Source organism: Crotalus tigris, unplaced genomic scaffold, assembly GCF_016545835.1.
Source record: "Crotalus tigris isolate CLP2741 ecotype Arizona unplaced genomic scaffold, ASM1654583v1 scf7180000017536.10889498, whole genome shotgun sequence".
Classification (NCBI taxonomy): Eukaryota; Metazoa; Chordata; class Lepidosauria; order Squamata; family Viperidae; genus Crotalus; species Crotalus tigris.
This window is the reverse complement of record NW_024096460.1, coordinates 643100-664044: the sequence shown is the minus strand read 5'-3', so window position 1 is coordinate 664044 and position 20945 is coordinate 643100. Positions and strand designations below refer to the sequence as shown.

Here is a 20945-nt window from a genome sequence, read left to right as displayed (position 1 = left end):
TGGGACAAAATTGAATGCAGAAGATGGAACCCGGTCTTCCTGCACCCGTTATGCCATCATGTCAAACCAGAAGTCCCGCAACTGACTCATATTTATGACGATTGCAGTTTCCTGGGATCAGCTGATCACTTTTTGTGACATTCTGACTAGCAAAGTCAATGGGGAAGCCAGCTTCACTTAAACAACCATGCTACTAACTTAACAACTGCAGTGATTCACTTAACAACTATGGCAAGCAAGGTTAAAAAATGGGGCAAAACTCACTTAACAATGTCTCACTGAGCAACTGAATTTTTTTGTTCAATTCTGGTCGTAAGTCGAGGACAATGTGTATAAAGTGACACAACACTTTACTATAAATTGAATACTTTAAATCATGCAAAGCAACAGGTAATCTTCTTCAATTTAAAAGAAGACAGTACAGAAAAGAACGACTCATTGATCTGCTCACACATCCCTAAAAGGCAGAGAGCTTGCTCAAACAGAAAATTCTGCTCTCTGCCCATTATTAATGCTGAAGGTAGAGTATTAAATCAAGCTAGCATAAAAGCTGTGTACTAATATGTCAGCATAGATACTTGGGGTAAGTAGGCTGTAGAGATAAAATTATTATTAGACAAAATTATTATTAGTTTCTATGAGTAGAAGCTGAACTCCTATCCCCTTGTAAATCCATATCCGAGGGATGTTATCTGAGTAGCTCATACAGCTTATCTTCTTTCTCCACAGTTCTCTTCCTCATCATTTGGAATGATTCTTCTAGAATTAAAACAGCAAGTCAGTCATTGCAAAGAAGACTTTTAGCTAAAAACTGAGGAAGAACCAAATCTCTCCTTCAATGTAAACTAGCCTTATCTCCAAGTTAAATTCAGCCACAGACACTATGGCTTGTGTAACAAACTATGTTTAAAATGAGGCATAATTCATAATACATAAGGCACGATAATAGGAGAGAATATCTGTAGCTCAGGGTTGAACTGTAGAGTGCTTGGAGCTCTCTGAATTTGGCTGTTTGCTTGCAAACATTTCATTACCAGACTAGGGAACATCTTCAATGTGAGGGGGAGAAATCACTTTGTTGCATAAAATACACCTCCTTTGCCTCAGATCTCATAGCAGGAGTCTCCAACTCCCAGGCCACAGACCGCTGGAGGTGAGAGACAGGCGAGCAAGCGAAACTGAAACCATTTCTTCCTCAAGTCTGTGGAAAAAAACTTCCACAAAACCAGTCCCTGGTGTCCAAAAGTTGGGGGCGGAACTGTACAGTACTATAGCTATCACCTCTGAGCATTCAAAAGGTAGTTTTAAATGGCTGATAGTTGCTTAATTTTTACCATCCTGCCCTTACCATATCTGAATGACAAGATGGCAGCAAAGAGCCATAGAAAACACCTTATCTTATTGCTGCCATCTATTTGCTTGGCAATCCCTAATAAAATTCACAATTACAATCCTGAAAAAAAGAAAAGAAAAATTCCTTCACGACACTACAAGAATCAGAAGTATTTTTCTGACCAATAGAGGACAGAAAGTGTGGGAGGTAAAGTCCCATGGAAAAGGATGAGTATGTGGCAAGAAGAGAAACAGGATATGTGCAATGCCAGGTATGTGCATGGATTCGCTTCCAAAGGACAGGTGGCCCAACACTTCTCACTTCTATCAACATTGCTGATGTTTACTTTTCACAAGTCACTTTTAAAAGTCTGACAGCTGGACATTGTTATTATTTTTCCATCACACATGAAAGATGGTAAAGACTCTTAGTATATGTTCAATATCCTTCTCGAACTGTTCTGAACTGTTCTGACAACTCATAGATACAGAAGGTGTTTAGGTCAGTTTTTAGATCTCTCTTGAAAAATAAAGATAAATGTATTTTTCCATACTCATGTAAAGTATGGAAAAAAAGTAATTTCCACATATCTTTCAAATTCCTTGATTCTGTGTATGATAACAAATAATGATCTTTTTGAATATACCAGATTTAGCTTCCTTGAACTGGGATAAAAGCTTGAAAAGGAATAGGGAAAGCTTAAAAGCTGCTTTCATTGTCTACATTCTACATTTGCATTAGCATATAAAATTTCTGCTTGTAAAGGACAAAGGCCAATTTACAAAGGCTAAATTAGAGATAAAAGAAATAATTTGCAAACCTTATAACTCTTTGTTCCTCGCTTTAAAGTTTGAATCAGAACACAGAATCATTTCAACATTAAATTGTACATCCCTAGAGCTATTTCAAAGCACAAGTTTTCAAAGAGGGGCAGATGCATCTCTTAATGATGTTAATGACCCAGTTTGTGCTCTCTTCTATCCTACATAAAGATAGAATGACATATTCCTTATGAAGATACATGATGAAAAACACCATTTAAATTTTGCTGTTTACTTTCATTCATGGTAATGAATGAAAAGTAATCAGGCCAGATTATGGGTTGACAAATTTTAGAATAAAATCAGATATTTCAGAACTAGTGCTGATAGATGTTAAAAATTGCCTTTCCATGAAGACCAATATTTCTGTCTCCCAGGGCCATCAGTCTCCAGTCCCACAAATTGCTTACTCTTTTTTTAAAAAGAAAAAAAATATTTTCATCTGGGAATCAAGGCACCAAAAAGTTTGTTTCCTTCTAAACCAGGGATGGAGAACTATGGCCCTTTTATGACTTGTGGATTTAAACTCCAGAATTCCTGAGCCAGCAACCTAAACACCTTCTGTATCTATGGCTCAGGAATTCTGGGAGTTTAAGTCTACAAATCATAAAGGGACCATAGTTTCCCATCTCTGTTCTAGAAAGTATACACTTGCCCCAAATTCTGAGCTGATTTTCTTAATTGCCTTCTTAATGTCCCTTTCTAAAAAGAGAGATCAAATGAAAGTAAGGGTCTCTCTAATTCTGGCTGCAGAATGCTTTTCTTAGAGACATCTATTTTACTGGGTTTTCAGCACAATAGTAGGTACAATTCTGTATTATTTCAAGTATTTAAGTATTAGGTTGTTTTTATTCTCTGCTGTATTATTCTTTGATGTTGTGTGATCTCTGCTTCTGGCTTTAGCTTAGGCGGCTTTGTTATCATTTTATTCTGTTTTTACATTTCTTTTAATGTTGGGTCAAAATTTATCCCGATTTCCTGAAAATAAGGAAACACTTCAATATTTGAACCTATGTTCAGGCTGATTTGTATTTCTGTTCATAATGGATTTGAGCTTATTTTATTACTGGAGATTGGTCACTGATACTGGTGTCATGGTGGTTTCTGTTATACATTTCTTTCTTGGTTGTCAACTAGACACATGAAAAGGCTCAAAAGGGTATTCAGCTTCAACTAAGACTTCAGAGAAGTGTTCCTTTGATGATGCTGTGGTGCAGATGCAGAAGAAATTTCTACCTAAGTAATACAGCCAAGGGAACAGCCTACACACTGACATTCATGCTTGGAGAATATCACAGTAGTTACTTTTTTTTTTTCATGTGAAGCAGACTGTTTCAGGGACTGTAATTAGAGTTTCTCAATGAACAATAGAGTATATCTTCAAATACCTATATTGCAAATCTTCTTGGATGGCTTACCTTCCTAAAAATGGATCCCTTGGGATTTAATGGAAACGAGGTAAACTGGAAAAGTTGCTGATTAATGAAGAAATGATTGTGAGAGTTAATATTCATATATCAACAAAGCATCCAGAAGCTGAGTAAGGCTGGCATGTTTTGTTTCAGGGATGAGTAACCTGCAGCTCTCTAATCGTGGCTGAACTATGTGTCATATTATTAGCCTTGAGTCTAAAGAAGCCGGAAGTTGTAATTCACTGTATCTGTCACCGTTCTGGTTATTTAGTCTGGCTTTATGTAATCTTTGAAGAGTTGACTATAGGATACATTGGATATTTTTCTTTCTTCTTTCCCTGCTTCCTTGCATTCTAGTTAAGGTATCAACAATAACTTGTACACAGAATATTCTATTATCATGAATTATTTCAAGGTCATACAGGTGCTGCCACCTGCAGTGAGATACACACAGATGCACATTCTTCTCAGGATTTCAGAAGAAAAATAAGCAGCATGTGCTTCTCACACATGCAAAATCACAGATGTTGTCACCCATTCTTGGTTTTCTTGAGCATTTACAGCAGGAAGAGTTTAATGAGCACAGTAGTATTTAAAGGGGAGGGAATGCTATTGCCATGCAGTAATTAGGCCTTTGTGTAACAGCTGACATTTTACATGTTTACATCTCAGATTGTCTGGTGCTGCTAAAATCAGCCACCAGATCTGGACAATGCAATATGTGTCACTGGCTTAGGCAAAGGACAAACCAATAAAAATTTGCACAGGTCTTCAACCTGGCAGCCAATAAATCAGGAGATTGATTACTGATTGACAAAGCTTTATCAGAAGATCAAGCATTGTGTGAATCCTATCACTTGTTGAAAGAATGTAGGGTGACAGACCTGATTTGAATCCTGGCTTATGGTAGCACTATAGAGCAGGGAAAACATTTTGGAGTAACACTTCCATCTAAGATTATTTTCTCATGAAAATAGCAGGAATTCCTGAGTTATAGCCTCTGCTTGTAGATTTTGTCTTAACAAGATCCCAGATATTGAATAAACCCTGTGCATTTCCTCTGAGAAGTGAATTTAATTAAAGTGCTAAAGAGACGTCGTTATGGGATTTTTAAATTAGGCTACAATTTAATACATATTTACTTGAGATTAAATCAGTGGAGATTGTTTCCCAGAAACACACATAGGATTGGATGTTTCAATTGCAGATGGATTCAATAACTTACTATTTTAAACAAGTAGTGTTTGTCAATGAGATTTACCTCTGAGTAGAAATTTTAATGTACATCATACCAACTATGAAATTAGACAGGTGAGTTGAATAAATACAGCTAAGCTGTGATTGATTGATTAATATATATGGCTGCTCATCTTATTTAAAAACTTGATATGGTGCTATAAATCCAGTTACTTAGAATATAATGCAGGGGTGTCAAACTGCCGGCTCATGGGCCGGACGAATCACGAAGCCACACCCACCCCATTGCCGGCAATGGGGGAAAAGCTCTGATACATCACATGATGTCATGAGTTTGAGGTGTCTGATATAATGGCTCTTGACATCTATTTGGAAAATCATCTTGCCTCTATCTTATTTTCTTTTCCTTATTTTTCTTGTTGTAACATAACTTGGAACATACTCTAAACTAAAACCATGTATTCGTAATCTCCACTGCATATTTTCCATAATGGATTAATATCAACCCTATAGATAAGTTTACAAAAGTTAGGAACAATGTACCAAAGGTTACCATTACCATCCTTGGCAATGTTTCAAAATGAGGAAACTAGCTTTGCTTTCTTGTTGTTTCCCTGGATTGTCATGTCTTTGTGGACCAATCAGTGTGTGTGTGTGTGTGTTGTGTGTGTGTCAGGGTCTCCAATAATGAACGTGCCTTTGAAAATTAAAATATAAATTTTGTATGCTAAGGGGAACAACATAAAAATGATAAAATAAGAATTCTGAAACCAAAGGAACTGAAATGATAGTTTTCTACTACAGAATTCCACCTGGATGTTTTGCTTTTTCTGTTTTAATTGAAGTGGGATTTAAATGTGGAAAGAATATATGTTTGATTGTTGCCATCTGCTGGTTGATGCTGCTGCAAAAACTAAGATTGGCTGTGCCATCTAGTGGTTTCTTTGGAGACTTTTGGTCGGTTCATCTACTGCAGTCAATCAGTATCAAAGATCAAACCAGTCTTCCAGACAAACAATCCAAAGAAGTCTCATGGCAGGATTTTTCAGCTGAAAAGCAACCAGTTGAAAGGTCAGACCAAAACGGAAATAAAATCAGATTTATAATGTCATGGTTTGTGAACACTCTTACAACCTCTTAACTACACAGGTATTCACAATATTACTATTCAGCTGAGGAATTCTCAGACCATTTACCTCAGATTTGTCCCTTCAGATCTAGTAAAACAGAAAAGGACATTAGCATATCCTATCCTAAGTTCAGCTATATGAATACACACACAACTACATAAGGAAACTTGTGTCAGTCCTGAAACACAAGAGATAGCTATGTCTAGTACATGGGAAAGATGTTAAAGAAATGTGTCTGTCCCTCTGTGTGTGTGTGTCTGTGTGAAATCAATTAAGTTAAAGCCACATTTCATGCCAGATTTCTACTAAGAAACTCAATGAAAGTCAGCAGGAAGTCAGAAGTCACTTCCACTCCCGCTGCTTTTTTGCCCAGCCTTGGTCATTCTGTTTCTCATTTTAGATAAAAAAAAAAATGTCCAAAATGATGATCCAATTGTGTAGTTCCAAATAAAATCTGCAGAGTAATTTCAGTTAAATTTGCTGCTTATTACCTTCTTGAGAAAGATCTTGGAGTTACAGATAGTATTGGAGAAAGATTTTTTTGGCCAATGTGCTGGTATATTGCCCCCTTCCTTCTCAGTTCTCTTAAGAATCTACATTCGTTTGTTCCAAAAGTAAAGGAGCAAGTGAAAGCTAGCCTATCTGTGGAGGCTGAGAGCACATGCACATTACATCCTTAAGCTGCTCTTCTCTTTCACTAATGCCAGCTTACCTCTAAGCCTGCTTAAAAAACTCCTTTCCAGACTGAGAATTTCCCAGTGACTTGCTTAGGATTCATTCTGGACTACAGGCTACCAGGGACCCCAGTAGACCACTCCCCTGTTGCTCTGCCCCTCCTAACTTACCATTCCAGAAAAGCAATTGCTAATTGCTCTCATTTCTGCAGACAGCTGATAGTTGAGATACATAATTTTATAGGTATATCTGTTTATAAAACCCTTTGCAATTTATTCCAAAAATGAGGAAACAATAAATACAACATTACAGTACTTTTTTAAAAAAAAAAAACCCAGAGAAAAAGTAGGTAGCTATGGTCTACATAGCAAATCTGCCATGATTTTCCCAGATTTCAAACCAGTGATATTGTTCTACATGTCAGCCAAGAATTATAACTACTGTACTACTGAGTCTTATGTCACAACAATTTCTGCAGCAGAACTTAGAAAGTTAAATATTTCTAATAACTAAGTTGCTGCTGTTGATTCAAGTGAAGGCATGTTCTTTCCTCTGTGCAGAAGCCAATGAAAGTGTAAGGAGTTGCCTAGAAGAAAGTGAAGTGTAGCAAGCACAAGTTGGAAAACTCTACTTCAAATCTGCAATGGGAGAATGCAGGTGAAATGATGGTGGGCGGTACACAAGTACTGCAGAAAAATAAGTCATTAATTTTTACTCTTAGAAACCATTATTGGTCAGTTCACATAAGGACAACCCGCAAGTGTAGATATATCCTAAGCTGCTGCTTTACCAGACAACATTCGTACAATTTGCAATTGGGTGATTGTTTAAAAAGAAGTCACTGGTATAGGGATTTCAGCTTGAATTGGTTCCACTGTACAGAGTAAAAGGTTATTTTTTTTTCTGTCTTCCCATATCATTATTGCACAAATGGTATCTGATTATTTGGGGAAGCTTCGGCTCCTAGATTTAGAATTTACAAATCCAAATAACCAGTATAAATTGTAACAGAGAGTTGTCTATGTCTTTGTTACCATCTAGCAACTCTAGTTAAAGCCTCAGATTTATACAATATATCTATATGATACATAACATACTGTCACATTTTTCTTGTAGAAGCGAATATTTGTAGCTCAGGGTTGAAGTGTGGAGCTTGGTTGTAACACCAACTTCAATCTTATTATGTTTTTTTAAACAGTATATTGTTTAATTCAGTGTGCATAGTAGCAGCATGCAATAACCAAGTACACAGCAGAGTACCCGGCTCACAGTTATACAGTTTAAAATGATTAGTTCATTTCATAAGCCACCTATTTAAAAGTTCAGAAGAGATAAGCAATTGAAGTAATAGAATGCAAAGACCTAAGACAATGTGATCAAGAGAAATGGGCAGTTATCACTAACTTGGCCCAGAATTGTCCTTGAAATAGATAATTTCGTTGGCAAAATCAGGATAAATGAGGATTTCATAGTGATAAAATGGAAATGACAATGTTATGAATAGAGAATGTCCAAACAAGGCTTAATATTTGCGACATGTTTTATGGCAGCCTTCCCAACCTTTGTGCCTCTCTAAATGTGGTAGGATTGTGGCTTCCAGAATTCCTAGTTAATGTAGTTAATAAGACTGAGATTCTGGGAGTTGCAGTCGTCATATAGCTGGAGGCCATCTAGTTGAGGATGGCTGCATAATGACCAAGACCATCATTTTTATGAATTGGGACTGCAAGAGCTTAATTCTAAAAATCTTATTTGAAATCTTCCTGAGATTGCCATGTTCCACTCGCTCTTGGCTTTGCCTTCTTCTGGGTGTACTAATTAGTTTTGCAGCTAATTTTGTGGTCACAGTCTTAATAGAGCTATCAGATCTAGGCTGCCATGTGTTTTTGGCAACATCAATCTGGTAAACTCATCTTATAAAACCAGAGAAATCCATTATGCAAACTGTAAAAACAAGTCAGTAAAATCTATTATTTTATTTATAAATTGATAAAAGCCACATAAAACAGAAACATATCTGAGCTTTCTCTATTTCTACTGCCAAATGGATACTGCTGAGGATAAAACTGCACTGATCAAATCGGTCCACAGAACCACATCATGATTAATAAATGTGCACTGATGCTCAATGTTTATTGAACTATTAAGTGATGATACATATGGAAAGATAAAAGTAAAAAGGAGCATTTAATCCATTAAGAAACTATTTAAAGTACTACTGGCCCAAGGGAGGAGAGATAATAAGATGGTATAGATTTGAATTCTTTCCTGGAGGAATTAAAGATTGTATAAAAGTACATAACAGTATGAAGCCAGCTGACTGGATAATCACTTTGGGTGCTGCATTGGAACATGATCCAAGTAAAATGAGAAAGGAAAGAGATAATGGTTTGTTTTCTGCTCTATACAAAGATGCTCACGTTAGTTCTCATTATTTCTCATCTACTATTAATCCAAGTCTTTCTAACACTTATGAAAATATCATGCATAGCTAAGAAAATAAACAACTGATTTACACAACAAATCAATCAGAGTTCTCATTTGAGACAATAATGACTAAATTCAAATTATCTTAATCTGGATTCATTATGCAAAAACCTAAATCTCTTGAGAAGTCCATAATGCTTGGAAGAAAAGATGATCAGCAACAAGGTGGATTGACTCTGTTACAATGGCAATGGCAATCTTCAAGACCTGAAGATTATTTAAGAAAATCTATTTATGTGGTCACTAAGAGATGACACTGACTTGATGGCACATAATCAATTACTCAATTAAATTAAGTGCATTTAATGTTTTCTAGATATTTTCCATATGCTGAAAAACCTTTTAATATTTATAAACAACAAATAGATAGCTGAAAACATTCAAAATTCTTATTACAGTTAACATTTATCCTATTAAAATATATTTAATATTTGTCTTTTGTCTTCTACAGAAACTGCAGAATGCATTAAACTCAATATGTTAAATCCGAATTATGTTACTTTACTGAGACCTAGTGTAGGCTAGTATTGACTTCAGTATGAATTAAGGAATTCAAGTACCTACGATAACCACTGATTGACTTAGACTATTTTACCTCAAAGAGTTGCCCCTGTAGAAATAAAATTACGGTAAGTGAAACTAAAGTTCTCCATCTTAAACTCCTGGGCAAGAGATAGAATATTAATGAGTGAATGAATGAATGTATACAAAAGTTTGTGTATCATGTACCACCTACCATTTAAAGAAGTTTACAATATCAATAAAGGAATAAAAGTACAAAACAATAAAACTTTTCCATATGGCAGCTCTTTAACCTTTACTGCCCAAATGTTTTGCAGAATTCTTTCGAAGCTGCCTTAAAGACCAGTTAACTGGGAAACATGCTTTTGGTCCCATTGGTTTCTGTGAGATCCAAACACAAGTAACTTATAACATAACTCTTATGCTGATTCACTCAGAAATAATTTCTATTGAGTTCAAACAGACTTGTCAGGTATAACCATAATGGAGGATCGAAGCTTATAAGACATAAGCACCTCTTGACTTAACACCAAGGCAGTCTTTAGCAATTAGATCCTCTATTCTTTCTAAAAAAAGTTATTAATAGGTATGTGATATGCAATGCCTACTATTCAGTAGTCCAGATAAAACAACCCAGTGAACTTCCAGAAAGCTATCAGGCTACCCATACAATTGCTACATTGGTATATAGTTCAAAGGAAGCTTTCAGGATTTTCCTGAAACAGTAGATTTTATATACTATAACGCTTTTATTCAGGATTGTATAAATATTGATTTAGAGATTCATTTTGAAGTTGATTCAATTAAATCTCCAATTCAATACATCCTCCCTAAATGAAGTGGCAATTCAAATTTAAACCTGAATCAATTTGATCAGTTACTTTTTTATACTGAATCTGTTTTCAAATTCAATTAACAGTTCACATCAGAACTGTTTGTTGACAAATCAGAATTGAATTGAATATACGAAACTGGTTGGTGCCAATGCATTGTTATTGTTGTCATTTTGCTTAGCAAGTGGAATACTTGTCTAACCTTGTCTACAGTCAGACCTGATTAATACTTGGATAAGAGGCTATCATTGAGTATCAGAACGTGGAAGTTAAACCCCCCAAATTACATGGACGTGTCATGAAATCACCAGGAGCTGAGTTGGATTCAATGGAGATATTGTTATTATGGTACTCAAGAGTGTCAATGGATGTCAGAATTACCCAATGGCTTTCCCAACATTTCCCCAAATTTACAGAATTCCTATTATTTTTCAAACTTTTGGAATATTTTGGGAAATATTTGTTTTAGAATCACTGCACAAAACTGGAATAAATTTGCTGAATAGAATCTATAACGCTTCCCAAATTCTACTCAGTAAATTTAGTCTCACAGATTATTTTAGATCTGCAAACTGTTGGTGATCATGTGGATTGTTGTAATATGAAGTACTAGAAATTTTAACTTGTTACGACTCATGAATATAGGATTAAGCCTTTTGATTATTAACTGTTTCCTGGAAAGAAAAGTCACTGAAATTAGTTGAACATATATTTCAGTAGACACGGACAAGACTGTTTTCTTAATGGACTAATAAAAATAACTGAGAAGTTAGCCATACTTGGCATGTAATCATCTACCTTTCCTGAGAATATCAAAGAATCAGAAAATTCAGAAAGATTGCATTACCTTTTCAAGCCAGAGATAGGATCTAAAGCTGCCTAGCTCTGACTAGAATTTGAAATTCAATCCAACCCAATTATATCTTTTTCATTTATGCTATTTCTGACACTATTAGCAAATGGAAAGAACAGGATGATTTTTAAGTGAAAGTCCTTAGACTATCCTATTTTGGAATCCAAATTCACTGTGAAATTGTTTATTATTCCCCAGATATCCCACATAACTTACCTTATTTTAGAATGAAAAGAAATGTTTCTCTATGTGTCTGATATTAAGGAATTGTCTGTGGACAGTTTCTTAAGTTTTAGCTGAGTCCTTCCTTTAGCGGCATTTTATATTGAATTTCTTATAAGATAGCTATTCATCACATTTAGATGTTTTAAACAAATGCTATTTAAGGGTTTTAAAAAAAATTAAATGTGTGGGATTACTTATCAAACATTATGCAGGAACAAGAGACAGAAAAACATAGCAAATGTGAAATTTGACCAAATTTCTTGGCTTTCCTTACGTTTCATCTCTAAAGTACTTGACACATTATTGAAAATGAATAGCAAGGCAAGCTTCCAAGCAAGTACCATCTGGATATCCATCCATATGTTTCTTAAAGTTTCTCATGGACAGTAATCAATTGAGTCAACTCTCACTGGTTTCCTTGTTGGTAGCTTTTCCTTTCAATACTTCAGCAGAGAGATAATGCAGTATAAAAGTCAAGCAATTCTGTCAGCAAAGATCAACTGTGCCATCTTTTCAAAGGTAATACAAGTGCTAGAGATTCCGTGTGACAACGGATAGAATCTGAAAGAGAAAAGAGTTTTTTTTTAAAAAAAATACCTTAATACGAGTTGTTTTTAAGAGTGCTTTGCTTCTTTCCATATCACAACTTTGATCATAGAACATACTCAGTTACCCTATTTCTAAGCTGAAGCCTTTTATGTGTAAGCATTGCAGTAAAGTCCTTCTTCACAGGCTGTTTCTAGGGAGAGAAAGCCCCACAAATGGAGAACCCTCTATCCAAATAACAGTTCCTTTATTCAAAGTAATTAGATCAGTGGTTCTCAACCTTTTTAATGCCGCGACCCCCAACCGGTCATAAGTCAAGGACTAAACAACCGGTCGTAAGTCGAGGACTACCCTACCGGTCATAAGTTGAGGACTTTCCCTGCCCGGGAGCGCCGTGCATGCATGGTGCCGGCCCCTGCGCCGGCCGAGGCGTAGCTGGCAAGCAGCAGAGATGAAGCAGGCCGACCACTGGCGGGGCCACCAGCTGGCCCAGCCCAAGGGAGGTAAGGCACCCGCCGGGCCCCACGCGCACCAGCAACCCTCCCTGTGCCCCCCCGGCCTCCCACCTCCCACCCCGGCCCTCTTTTACTTATATTTTTAGTAGTTGCTCAGCAGGGAGGGGTGGAAGCTTCCAGACAGCTCGCCTTCGCTGCAGACAACTTGCAGCACCGTTTGCAGAATGGGACTTTTGGCGGGCTCAGCAGGGCAGAGACAGCCTGGACAATTCCTATTGGCTTTTGAAAGCCAATAGAATTAGACTCTATTCAAGAGAGTCTATTCTATTGGCTTTCAAAAGCCAATAGAATAAAAGGGAGTAGCACAGCTAAAGAAAAGGGGAAAAAAATGGCAGACTGCGTTGTTTGGTGACCCCCGTGAAATGGTCGTTCGACCCCAAATGGGGTCCCGACCCACAGGTTGAGAACCACTGAATTAGATAGATAAAGCAGAGTTTCCATTCCAAACTCTAAATATAAACCCAATGTTTGTTGTTTATTTTGATATTCTGTCCACACTACTATTTACTAGGCTTCTGACTTCAATGGGGGGAAAAAACCTACAGGAGGGGAAAAAAATTGATAGACATAGAATGCAGTGAGAATAAAAGTGCTAGTGCTCAAATTTTTACCTCAGGTATCTCACAGTCTTAAAAATGCCATGGTATACTAAACTGTGGCTGTGGCATTCTCAGCTTAAAAGGCTTGTGTGGTATGTAATGCAGTAGTAAATAAGCTTCCAACAAGCATGTGGGAGAGGTCATTACTGCATTATCTCTCAAGCTCATTAAGGCCACTAGATCTGGGCTGCAAATTTCCAGATATTAATGGATAAGAGGTACAGAAAACTCTAGTTCTTTAGTGAAGTAGTGGTCATCCAGATTTTGCAACCCCAACCTGATAACCTTAATTAATACAAACTCTATAGATCTGTTCGTTTGAAAAAGAGTTCCACTGAAGATGCGAGGTTGTGTTACGTGGTGTCTGATAGTCTGCTAAACTAGCAGATTCATCATTGCCCTACGCACTGTTAACAAGCATGGCTGGAATTTCGCCAAAATAGTTTCCGATGCTCTCGGCCTGGACCCACCTCTCGTTCCATCTCTCCGGTCCCCTGGAGGTGTTTCCGGCGCATTCTTGCCAGTCCCCGCCATGCATGCGGTGCCAGGCAACTTTGCCGCCGACGGCCCATCTCTTCCGCAGCTCCCTTTGTGACACTGGGGCAGGCAGCGACCACGGTTTGCGCTTTGCCTTCAGTTGCAGCGGCGCCGTCCCTGGGCCTGCCTGTCCTGACTACCGGCTGTGCGAGGCGGGCGTGGGGCTGATCCTGGCTGCCTTCAAGCTCTCCCGTCCGGCCCGCCGCCGAGCCTCGGATCTCCGGAGCGCCCCTCCTCCCCGCCGCCGCTGGCTTGCCGCTGCCAGACGTGAGACAGGGCAGGTGACGGGAGGTGGAGCTGCCTCCCTCCACCTGCCAGAGACCCGCCGAAGCCGCTCAGCGCAGGACTTCCCTGGGGTGCATGGCGCAGCTCCAGCGGGAGGTATAGTGGGGGCTGCTGAGTAACATCCGGCAAGGATCCGCATTCTGCACCAAGTAAAAAAAACCGTCTCACTTACGGAGAATCTGCACGCTTCCCCCTCCCCCCCCCGTGTCTCTGCCTGTTCGCTAGGTCTGCTAAACCTCACTTCTAGCCGGCTGTTCCATTGAGCGAAGTGAATGGGGGGGGGGGGAGAAGGCGGGTGGTTCAGATTCCCCGTACGTGAGATCGGATTCCTCCCCCCCCCCCGCTTCTGGACTTTCCCTGCCAAACTGCTTACTTTTCTTTAAAGAGGCAGAATGCAAAAGACTGAAGAAAAAGTTGGAAGGAACTTTCCGGCGATACTGCTGCTGCTCCCGATTTTCCAAAGGGGCGTCTCTGCGGGGGATGTCCCTCCCAAGACGGCCCCTCTCCCCAAAGTCGTGCTTGCCAGCAGACGCCCCATTTGGGTTTCCTCTGCAGCAGCAGCAGCAGCAACCGGCGCTCCCGCCGCCTTTCCTGCAAGTTTTCATGCCAGGCTTTGGGTCATGAATTGCAGCCCCTTGCACGTTCTGCTGTAAGAAGAAGCACCGCCCATCTGCTCTCGTTTCCTTCGAGCATTTCTTCGCTAATCTGCTTCCTAGCTCCAGCGCGTTTCTCCGTCTCTGTTGCGTTTCTCTGCCGGCTGCGTATAGGGAAACAAAAGAAGTTTGTGGGGCTACCAGTAAAAAAAAAAAAAAGTTCAGCCAGAGGGGTAGGAAATCTTGGCTCTTTTATGACTCGTGGACTTCAATTCCCAGAATTCCTGAGTCAGCATAGCTGGCTGGGAGTTGAAGTCCATGAGTCACAAAAGAGCCAAGGTACCTTCCAATTTCTCGGGGGAAAAAAAAAAGATCTCGCGGAGTTAGAAGATCTGATAGAACTTTTTTTTTTTCTAAAGTCTCCCAAATTCCTTTTGTTTTCCTGCAGCGGCAGAGAAACGCGGCAGAGCTGGAAAGCCGGTTAGTGAAGGAATGCTTTGGGGAAGAGAGAGGAGCTGGGCGGTGGTGTGCCAAGCTCTCCAGCTCCGCGGAGAGGTTATGCGTGGAGGAGCGGATCCACTTTCCCCAGAGCCGGCCTGGGCTGGACTCACACATACCGGTACCCTCAGCTTCTTACAAAAATCATACCGGTAGCTACCATATCCTTAGCTCTGCTCTGGGATCGCTGCGCGGAGCAGCCTCCCTTCCTGTTCTCAACAGTGAATTGCATGAGAAAAGCACATCTTCCTTCCCCTGTCCTGACCACTTTTTACAGGGGGACTATCGAGAGCATCCTGTCATACAGCATTACAGTCTGGTTTGGAAGCATCACTGCTTCAGACAGGAAGGTGGTGCAGGGAGTGGTGAGGCTGGCCGAAAAGATCATTGGCGGACCCCTCCCTCCCATCCAGGAGGTAGCACAGAAGGGTTGCTTGAGCAGGGTCCATAAGATTATTTGGGACACTACACCTCTTCATGACCTGTTTTCCTTGTTACCTTCTGGGAGGCGGCTTCGTGGTATGTGGTATCCATAGTAGAACATCCAGATTCAGCCATAGTTTCATTCCATATAGCATTAATGTTGTGAACTCTCAAGCTTCCTCCTTCTGTTATATATTCAAGATGGACAGTATTTGATATTTATTTGCTACGTATATGTAGGGGTGTGGGTCTATGCATGCATTGTACATAGTATGTTTAGGTGTGTTTCACTTTGAGAGCAGGCAACTAAATTTCATTTTTGATGTGTGCCGTTGTGCCTATAGTAAAAAAAATGACAATAAAGGTTATCTTATTTTATCTTCTCCCTTCTCTCTGATGGTGGGGACAGGGAGCTGGCAGAGGGAGGTGGCAGGGGAGGCTTGCGCTGCCTGGTCACGGCACAAGCCATTGGACCAGTGGTAGGATTCAGCCAGCTTGCACCAGTTCAGTAGAACTGGTAGCTAATCTTTTGTTGCCCAGGCCTAGAATGGACTTCTGGAAGCAGCATCCACACAGAGAACCGGTTGTTCACATATTTGAATCCCACCAGTGCACGGGAGAGTTGGTGGATGAGAAGGCGGCAGTGGCTGCCACTTGGCAGGTTATCTGTGGGATGAAGTGGGAAGAAAGCCCCTCCAGTGGTGCGCGGCAGCAGCGGAGCCTTTTGCCGTCATTCCCCCTGGATCCGAAACGGCGGAGGGGGAAATGGTAAGGCAACCGAGCCTCCCCCGCCCATCCTCTGTAGCATGGCAGTCCGGAGTGGGAGGGTAGTGAAAGGAAGGGTAGTGGCCTGGCTGTCAGACCCAGCGTGATACCTACCTGCCAACAGTCCGGCATCGACTGTTACAACGGGTGATCCAGGCACTCCCAGTCGATCTTGATGGCGTCGTGAACTGCACCGCCAACGTTGTTACAAGATTGTTGCTGGCGCCTCTACAGCGGCAGGCGAACAGACCATGTGACCACCTAACATGGATAGCAGATGTTCGGACAACCGCTATGCATTGCCGCAAGTGGGAGGGGCCGAATTAGGGAAGCGTAATATGTCATAGTTTTGGCTGGGACACTGGGTCTGACAGGTTTGGACTCTGGGATAGCAGGAGAATGGTGTGAATGCAACACTAGGACTTAATGTAATAATGGATTTACATGTTGGTTAGGCTGGGCGTGGTGTGGGTGGAGTTTTATCACGGGGGTAGCTGGGATAGCACGGGTGGAATCTCGTTATGAGTGGTAATTGGGATGTGTACTCTGGGCATGGTGATATGGTGTATTTAGAGCGCTGGAGCAAGGTCCCTCCCAGTGCTAACTTCGTTTTCAACATAGTGAATAAAACTTGTTGGATACTGCAACGTTCCTGTTTCTTGGCTTTCCTGAAGCACAGTTAGGACGTTCTGTCATTAAGTTAGCACTCACCCCGAAGCCATCCAGTAACGTGGCAAAATGGCGGAGGGAACACAGGGAGTGGATCTGGTGGAGTCTGAGGAGTCAATAGAGTCTGCCAAACAGCCGGAGGGCCCAGCTGTCGGCGACGCAGGAGACAATCAGTCGGTGGTTCGGCCGAAGGAGAAGCTGCACATTCCTGGGGTCACGGAGCCAGGGGCGAGGCAGCAGGGCTCGGTAGCTGCGGACGGCGAATGGTGGCTTAGTCCTGTGCTGTGGCTTCCGGAGGACAGCAGGGAACGGAGGTTGGCGCCGAATTTGAGTGGTTGGAGAGAACGCTGGGTGACCGGGGAAGATGAAGAGGAATGGAGCTGTTCCACGGCTCCGGGGCAATACACATTAGACGTTCTTAGGGAGCAGTTTGGGGAACGCGTTTATCCCGCTAGTCTCCGTCCCCACGCTAGAGGCGCCCCAGGGGCGCGTGTAACATCTGAATCCTCCCGTTTCCAATTGCCGAGTCCGAAGCTCAAATTACAGCCAAGTAGCCGCTTCCCTCTCCAGGACCCCTTGGCGAGACAGGCCGCAGCAGAGCGTCCCCAGTACAGGCTGGGGGCACGAGGGACTGGAGTTCCGCCGTCGGATCCTGATAGGCAAGGGGAGGGGCCCGTAGGAGCAGGAACCCGCCCTGTGCTGCACCCAGAAAATGTCCCATACGGAGGCCAGGTACCAGCCCCATGGCCCCAAGCTATGATATGGAATCCACCTCCCATTACACTCATTTTTGACGGTGATCCAGATGGCCTGGCTGTATTCCTAAACCATGTGCTCAACCATCTGGATCGTTACACCACCCTATACTCGTCTAATTGGGCAATGGTGGTTGCCGTGACGGCGAGTTTGCAGGGAGAGGCTGCCGCTTGGGCTGCTGACCTGTACAGCGACCAGGCCAGAGAATTAGCTGATGTAGGTCTCTTCCTCGACGCCTTAAAAACTAGGTTTGAGGACCCAACCTGCTTACAATGGGCGGAGGCACAGTTAGTGGGCTTGCGACAAAGGGGCAGACCAGTGCATGATTATATCCGGGAGTTCCAAAAGGTGGCAGGGAGGCTTAGGTCGTGGCCAGATCGTCTGTTGATCCATCACTTTCGCACTGGCCTGGACACTAACATACGCCGAGCATGTGTGGTCAGAGGGGTTGTAGGACGCCTTTCTGACTGGTTCAAGGCAGCTGTGGAGTTAGATGTTGGGTTGAGGGACTGTCCTGGAGCACGTGAGGAACAGCCACAGTCCCGCCGGAATCAGGACCAGCCCGGGGGCAGCACCAATCAGATAACACCAGGCACTGTACACCCGAAACCTGTCTTCGGGTGCTTCCGTTGCAACCGCCCAGGCCACCGAGCGGTGGAGTGTGTAATACCCGAGTCGACATGCATGCCAACAGCGGTTGATAGGCCAGGTGCCACGCCAAAGAAGATGATGGAAAAATCGCGAGTTGCTTACCAAATGGGACAGACGCCTGTCCAGCAAACCCCAGGTGATGCCTCCCCTGCATTAGAGGAATACGAAGACGAAGGTCCGTTGGAAGATCCGATGGTGAGTGATCCCATAGTCCCATTTACCATCCCAGTAACACTGACAAGCCTGGTTACCGGTGAGTCGAGGCCATTTCAGGCATTGATTGACACCGGGTGCACTAGGTGTCTAATTAGTAAGGAGGTGGCATGACAGATGAGTATTAGGGTTACCCGATTAAAGTCTCCAATTCGCTTTGAGCAAGTAGATGGGTCCTTGTTAGGGGGGGGCCCAACCACGTTGGTGACAGAACCTGTCAGGATGGAAATAGGTGTCCATTGGGAGGTCATGCGATTTATAGTGGTCCCTTCTATGTCCGAACCTATCATCCTTGGATTAGCGTGGTTAGATAAATGGACCCCGACCATGTGGTGGGCGGATGGGTTCCGTCATTTAAGACTTGCAGTGGGTCCCCAGCCGCCCCGCCCGTGTGATCATAGTGAGGATAGGGAGGTGGAAGACTCAAAACCATTGCAGGAGGGGAGTAAGCTCGAATATCCGCAGGTGTATAATGATCTAGCAGCTGTTTTTAGCGAGCAAGAGTGCGATAGTTTACCACCCCACCGGCTAACGGATTGCGCAATCAAAATTGTTCCTGGTGCTAAGTTGCCAAAACCCAGGATGTATCCGATGACATTCGCGGAGCTACAAGAGATGAGGAAATACATAGATAAAAATCTGGCCAGGGGTTTTATAGAGCCGGCACGCTCCCGGATAGCGGCCTCGGTATTATTCCAAGGGAAAAAGGATGGGGGGTTAAGGTTATGTGTGGACTTCCGGGGCCTTAATGCTGTGTGCATAGAACAGATATATCCCCTGCCACTTATGAAAGATCTCCTTACCCATCTGGCTGCTGGAAAGATCTTTACAAAGCTAGACCTCCGTGAGGCATATTACAGAATAAGAATTAGGGAAGGGGACGAGTGGAAGACAGCGTTTAACTGCCCACTAGGCAGTTATCAATTTAAAGTGATGCCTTTCGGATTACAAGGGGCCCCAGCTGTATTTATGCAGCTTATCAACGAAGTACTGCATGATCATCTGTATCAGGGTGTTCTTGTGTATCTGGATGACATACTTATCTATTCGCAAACACTAGAGGAACATGTGAAACTGGTGCGGATGGTGTTGAAAAAATTTCTAGATGCTAAACTATATTGTAAGCTATCGAAGTGCGAATTCCACAAGGAGCGCATTGAATATTTGGGATTCAGGGTTTCGGCAGCAGGTGTAGAGATGGATCCTGGTAAAGTACGGAGTGTGTTAGAGTGGCAAGCCCCGAGAAACCGTCGCCAGCTACAGCGGTTCTTGGGGTTTGCTAATTTCTACCGACAATTCATTCCCTCTTTCGCCAATGTGGCATTGCCATTAACCCAACTATTGTGTACCAAGCATACCGCTGGAAAACCCCGTCTGGAACAATCTTTGGACTGGACTGTGGCCTGTCAACAGGCATTTGAATCCTTAAAAAGATTATTTGCACAAGAATCTGTATTAGTACATCCTGACCCGGGTCGGCCGTTCGTTGTCCAGGCCGACGCCAGTGATGTAGCTGTCGGAGCGGTCTTGTTGCAACGTAACGACCAAGGTAATCTACAACCGTGCGCTTATACCTCCAAGAAATTCACCGATACGGAACGACGGTGGGCGGTGTGGGAAAAGGAGGTGTTCGCGGTAAAATGGGCCTTGTCCACCTGGCGCCATTTGTTGGAGGGCGCACAGCATCCCTTCGAGGTATGGACAGACCACCAAAATCTAACGGTCCTCCAAACACCAAGGAGATTGGCGCCTAAACATATTCGATAGGCGCAATACTTCCAACGCTTCAGGTTCCACCTGAAAGTCGTCCCAAGAGGGAAGAATTTCTTGGCAGACGCACTTTCCCGGTTACCGCAATACGATAGCAAGAGGGAAGAGGTGGTCCAAGCCATTATGCCTCCTTATAATGTTGGATCTATACGGGTGGATGCCTGCGCGAAAACGACAGCATTCGAGGATGAAGTGAAATCAGCCTGTTAACTGACCCCTGGCTAATGGCTAATCCCGGGTTGTTAACCCGCCGTAATGGCTTGGCCTGGTATGGGGATAAGCTATATGTTCCACAGGAGTTACGGAATCGGGTGTACCATCGATGCCACGATTCCAAACTAGCAGGCCATTTTGGGTTTGTAAAGACATTACATTTAGCGAGACGTCAGTTCTGGTGGCCGAGCTTGAGGAAGGATATCGAAGCGTATGTGAAAGGGTGTCACATCTGCGCACAGGCGAAGGTGGTTCCGAAAAAACCAATGGGATTGCTACAACCGGTGTCCAATCCAACTCGGCCATGGCAGGACATTGGAATGGATTTCATCGTGGATTTACCAAATGTAAAAGGATACACTGTTATATGGACAGTGGTCGATCTATTTTCGAAGTAAGCTCATTTCGTACCCTGTAAGGGGTT

General features: G+C 42.3%; 1 long non-coding RNA gene across 1 annotated transcript; it reads right to left on the bottom strand.

Moving 5' to 3' along the window:
* Positions 1-5662: 5662 nt before the first annotated feature.
* On the bottom strand, positions 5663-14071 carry LOC120312247. The gene is made up of 3 exons (XR_005557834.1): positions 13619-14071; positions 11763-12049; positions 5663-5812 (listed from the first exon to the last, which is right to left on the bottom strand). It is a non-coding gene; the product is annotated as an uncharacterized LOC120312247 (long non-coding RNA).
* Between the last annotated feature and the right edge of the window lie 6874 nt (positions 14072-20945).